This window comes from Etheostoma spectabile, chromosome 5, assembly GCF_008692095.1.
Source record: "Etheostoma spectabile isolate EspeVRDwgs_2016 chromosome 5, UIUC_Espe_1.0, whole genome shotgun sequence".
Taxonomy (NCBI): Eukaryota; Metazoa; Chordata; class Actinopteri; order Perciformes; family Percidae; genus Etheostoma; species Etheostoma spectabile.
In genome coordinates, this window is record NC_045737.1 from 10,342,253 (window position 1) to 10,348,309 (window position 6,057).

General features: G+C 39.2%; 1 protein-coding gene and 1 non-coding gene across 2 annotated transcripts in view; both read left to right on the forward strand.

The window, feature by feature from the left end:
• Positions 1-6,057, forward strand: part of inpp5l (inositol polyphosphate-5-phosphatase L) — a gene marked incomplete in the record, with an annotated part of 67,508 nt that overhangs the window by 11,399 nt on the left and 50,052 nt on the right.
• trnas-cga (transfer RNA serine (anticodon CGA)) overlaps positions 6,024-6,057 on the forward strand; it is a 73-nt gene continuing 39 nt past the window's right edge. Inside the window, exon 1 of the tRNA in view lies at positions 6,024-6,057. This exon is cut by the window's right edge and continues 39 nt beyond it. This is a non-coding gene — a tRNA (tRNA-Ser).

The window sequence follows — 6,057 nt, forward strand, 5'->3', positions numbered from 1 at the left end:
TCAGGCGTGGACTGGTCCTATAGCACGCGTGGAGTGTAGTATTTCAGCTCGACTCAACCAGCCTCGTATACTCGCCGCAGCCAGAAGAACATGTTTTGTTTCAAAAGAAAATGAAGGAAAGCAACAAAACATCCACGCTGAAAAAAAACAACAGGAGTTTGGGGAATTCCGACGGAGTTCAGAACGTCGCATGACGGTTGTTCGCCGACACAAAGGGTGAGTACAGTTCCTGTACGTTACTAACATCTGCATGTGTTCAGCGTCACAGTCACCTAATTTACTCTACGCTAGAAAGTACATGAACTTAGCACATGGTTGTACACACCAAAACATGTCTGCTGTGGACTGTTTTGTGTCCAGAGCATTCACGCTTTGCAAAATCGCCGCCGCAGACCGTCTGGTGGGCGATGTCCGACCGGGTGAGATCTCTGGTTTCTGGTTCGACCTGCTGGATCTTTCGATAATCTTTATGAGTCACAGAGAGGTCGTTTGACAACGACTGGGATGATCTGGGACAGCAGAGCGGCGGGGACACTGTCACAGGGTGCAGAGAAGGAAGACAGCAGTGAAGTTGGGAGGGTTTGATGCGGCTACTTGAAAAAGCAAATAAAACGTAGTTAATATATTGTCTGTTTTTTTGTCTTGGGAACGACATGAGCCGCTAGTAGCCCGAACAGTGAAAAGATAGATTGTATAGAGTGGATAATCTTGCGTGTCGGGCTAGATTGTTTTAAATGTCCCGTTTGTCTCTGAAAACACAACTCCGCACTCTTGTTTGCCAACAACGCGGTCTAAGTGACGATTCTCTCGACCAATCAGCGGTTCTGCCAGTAACCACGTCACTTTGGTATCCCTCGGCTCGCGTTGAACCTCGACTGAAAAAAGTACTAAAAAAAGTACCAGGTAGCAGGTCCCACGGGACTTTTTTTCGTAATGAAAAAACAAAAAAAGCGAAGTAGAGCGAGGCGAGTCGATAGATACCACGCATGGAAAACCGCCAATAGTGAACGGGACTTTACGAGCAAATCTGTCCTACCTGAAGAAGTTTGTCGGTGTGGCCATGTTGAGCATGTAGTCCTTCCCTCCGACCTCCTCAGATCAGGGCGATGAACAGCGGCCTGTGGCTGCGGATAGTTCTGGACAAAGCCGCAAAAAAAACCGTCCTTACGTTACAGATTAAGATTAGATTAGTTCAACTTTGTGTCATTACACAGGTACAAGGCAACGAAATGCAGTTTCAGGTCTAACCAGAAGTGTAAAGAGCCAGCAGGTACAGGCATACCACTGGTTCCATAAGGGCAGGACATGGATAAGTACTGACATATATAGAAATGAATCTATTATAAAGAATGTTACAGTAGATTTGTCCATGTAAGTAAATATAGATAACTAGGATTGTGAACAAATTTACAGCCGGTATTATTGAATATAATCGGTGGATAGTATACTATAATAGAATTTTTACATATGTACAATAACATAATCTACAGATGTCGTTACTATAACAGAGTTACAGGTGACATATTAACTATACATATATACAGATGGCTATTACAATAGACATAAGAGGAGCGAAGGGGAAATCTGCGTGTTACAGGATTAGCCCTGGTGTTCCCTAGGTTTGACTTCCAATATTTAAGGCTTTTCACATGTTTTGTATAGTGAGTGAGGGAACAACCATCTTGACATTGGTCCGGATTTGCGATATCGCTGCAGTCGCACCAGAGAAACAAGCTTCACTTAAGTAATGGGGCAATTGTCCAACTTGTATTTCTTCACTAAAGTGCTCATTTGCTGCTGACAGGCTCAGGTTAATATTCTAGTGTCTGACAATTATGGAAGGATCCCTTAAGTGGAAGACCATCATCCTCTTTGAGGCCTGTTCGTTAACCAGAAACTGCTCTGAAGTGCTAGCGCTAACCCCACCAGACTCCATTATAAAAACAGTAACTTTTAGCGGTATAGAGCCAACATATGTCCACTGTAAATCGGTAACTATGGGTTTATTCAACAAACAGGTTGGGATAGTTGGAAAAGTGGAAAGCCAAACCCAACATGCTTTTCATAGTTTTATTTTGGGTTTTTTCAACTTTGAATGACTTGTACTTTACGATGCTAAATTATGGTTTATTTACATGGCGTTCTGGTGGTTTAGCAAACCCAATTTTGCAACGCTTTTGTTTATTCTGTAAGAGAAAGGTGCGAACTCATAGAAATCTTTCCACGTTGACAGACCTTTAACACTGATCATTTGTTAAATGTAACCAATTGTAGGTGCAGAACCACTATGTTACTGGTTTTCATCTGTCTGAAGCAGCAGTCTGTCCACGAATGTGAGAGAGACATCCATGGTGACACGCCGGGTGGAGTGGAAATACTAATGGGTAAAACAATAATTATTGATACGAGACTCAGGAGGTCCACACTCACCTGATACAATTCTTGTAGCCATTCATTTTGAATTCACCCACCTGTAAAGACAAAGAGAAAAATCCATCAAAAGGCGGCAATCTTCGAAAGGATGGTCTAAAACAAGGGTGTCCAACAAAGCCCATGGCCAGAAATGGTCACCAAAGGTCTAGTCAGGCCCCTGGGTGCCTTTAAAAGAGTAATAATTCCAAATTACAGAATCCGAGTTGAGTATTTATTAACCCTCCTGTTGTTTCAGGTCAAATTTGACCCCTTTTCAAAGGTTTCTCTATCAGAAATTTGGGTTTCTTCAAACTAATTTTCCAAAAAAGTACCGTGTGCGCTCCCAGCAACGCTCCTCGCAAGATAAATACAGATAATATTTACTACTTTCATTGAATTTGTGTGTTTTTTTGTCATTTTTTATAGCCTTGGAGAGAAAACTTGTAAAAAAACATAACTAAAAGGTGTAGAAAAAGAGAGAAATATTGTCAATTAAAGTGACTAAAATGTGAACCAAAATTCAAATAAAGTGACAAAAAATTGAAGAGTTTGAAAAAAGTACCAAAAATGTCAAAACAAAAGGTGACAATGTAAAAAAAAAAAAAAAAAAAAAAAAACAAACATAGCTTTAAAATTTGTGGAGGAAAACCTACCAAAATTTCAAAAGGCTCAAAAAATCAACAAAAGTGCCAAAATCATTGAGGGATAGAGAAAATGTCAATAAAAGTGACTAAACTGTGAACAATTCAAAAAATTGACAAAAGTACAATTTGAGAAAGTAAAAAAAAAATGAAAAAAACAAAAAAAGACTTCAGCATTTGGGGAAAACCACGAAAATGTCAAAAAGGTCTCAAGGTCAATAAAGTGACAAAAATGTGAAAAGATGCGAAAAAAGTAACAAAAATGTAAAAAAAAAAAGAGTGATAAAATGTTTGAAAAAAAAACTAAAATAAAATAAAAACTTTAACAATTTGGTCGAAAAACCCACGGAATATGTCAGCGTCTCGAAACAGTTGAAAAATGCCAAAATCATTGGAGGGAAGCCACAAAATTGTTCGAAAAACACGACCATCACCTTGATGAAGGTTTTTTTCATTTTAACTTTTTTGTCGAAAAAAGTAACACAAAATGTGAAGAAAAAAAAAAAGTGCCAATGTAAAAGCCTTAAAATGCTTTAAAAATTTGTAGAAAAAAACACAAACAATTTCAGAAGGTTGAAAAAAAGTGTCAAAAAAAACACGACCATCACCTGATGAAAGGTTTTAATTTTAAATCTTACACAGGGTTTAAACATGCAGGAAGATAAACTCACAGGGAGGAGCTGTTTTTGCCTTGTGTACTGGAAACTGACACTACAGCGCTTTAAGTGAAGCACAGGTACACAGGTACACAGGTACACAGGTGTACAAATATAAAATATACACCACGTGAAAGGTCAAATTAAATGTTAACGCACGAGCCTACGGGGGGGGGGACGCTCCTGCTCCGGCTTCATAAAACCGGCTTCTCCGGCTCCTTAAGAGCCCCAAGGCTCCTTAACCCGGTACTCAAACACGCCGCAAAGCACGCCACAAAACCCCCCCGACGCCAGGTGCATGCATGTACCCTCGACACGGCTTTGCATGAGGGATTTGCATGAAACTGGGGCACGGAGACTGCGCAGTCCGGCTACTTGCCAGTCTTGACAGTTACCTTCACGACCCTGAACTCAAATACTCACCGTAATTATATATATAGAGTATATATATATAATATATCCTATATATATATATATATAGCTAATATCTATATCTATCTATATATGATATATATCTATATCGCTATAATAGATAGATAGATATAATAGAATATAGACATATATGTATCTTATGTATACCCTAATTATCTATATATAGAATGATTGAAGATTTTTTTTATATATAGTATAATTTATGTCTATATAGATGTGTAAATATGATATATATTAATGTGCATATATTAGCTACTATAGTCTCTATAGATGTATATCTCCTCTCCTAGCCAGCGGAATATATCTATATAGTTATATAAGATATTATATATCCCACACACCCACACACATCGATCATCATATATGTATACATATATAAGATATATATATATATACTATATATATATAACCCCCTAATTATATCTTCTACACCACGCTATATACACATCTCAATATATATATATTTATATGTGTTATACATCTATATATATATATCCCACACATCTATATATATTTACTAATCAGATCGTAATCATATATATATAGATGAGTACTACATAGTTATATTACACACTCGATATAATAATATATAGATACATCCATATTTAATATCCACATCTAATATATTATAAGTTGGTATTGTTTATACATCTCCTCCTCTCTCTATAAATAGATCTATCATAATCTTCTTTTTAAAGATGTACAATGCCTTTTAATTGACATGACCCAGACTCAACATCTCCAACACACCAACTCCCATTTGATAATCAGGACCTTTAGGGTAATAGAGCTGCATCTCCACTGTAAGTTCTGATTTAAACGGTATTACTTCCAAACCAGACCAGATGCTGAGACGAACCAGACGGCTTTTTGCTGAGTTTCAATTGGTCCTTTTTTATACCATTGTACTATGTGAAAGGGAGGTGTTTGTGTAATCAATAACGATCTATCACCCAACAAGCTCCACAACCACGATGGCTCCATCTCCAGGAGACGGCGCTGACCACAGAAAATGTTCCTGGTTGGCACCGAGTCGAAGAGACGTGACGTCTCGCAGGGAGGAAGAGCTCTGAGGCTCTCTGGGTCCAGCGCTGTAACGGGTACTCCCTTAACGGGGACGCCGTTTTGGACCCGTTGTAAAAGGGACGCTGTTATAGGGACGCTGTGAAATTGGCCGCTGTTATAGGGACTCTGTTATGAGGGGACCAGCGTTAAGGGGACCCCGGTGAAAGGGACGCCTTATAGGGTACGCTGTTAAGGCGACGCCGTTTAAAGGGTACGCTTGAAAGGGTAACGCTTGTTATAGGGGACCGCTGTTATCGGGGACGCGTGAACCGTGGACGCTGTTAAGGGGCACGCTGAGGCTTTACTCAATCTGCAATGGAAAACGGACGCAGAATGGGCCGAGGCGAACCGAGGCGAGCCGTGGCGAGCTGTTACCAGCAGTGGAAAAACGCCATATGTGTCTGATGTTTTTATTGTATTGTTTATTTATTAGGGACAATACCTAAAACATTATCTCAACCAGCAACAACAAAACAAACAGTCTATGAAATTTTCAGAAAATACAGAAAGAAAGAGAAATTATTACAAACGGAGGCCGTCAGTGCTCACATCTGGGGTTTTGGGGGCTTTTCCACCTTTTAATTGACAGATTAGCTATGTGAGAAAGAGAAGACATGCAGGAACTCGTCTCAGGATGGACTCAAACCCTCAACCTCTGCGTTGAGGCTTTATAAAAACTTTAGTAAAATTAAATAATAATTTTAACCTCAGAACTCAAGACATTTTTTCACGTGTGGAATCGGCTTCCATAGAGTTATGGATGGATTATTTCCAGTAATGCCTGTTATTTTCTCCATGTAAGATCTTTTAAGGTGGAGCCGAAATAGCTCAGTTGGGAGAGCGTTAGACTG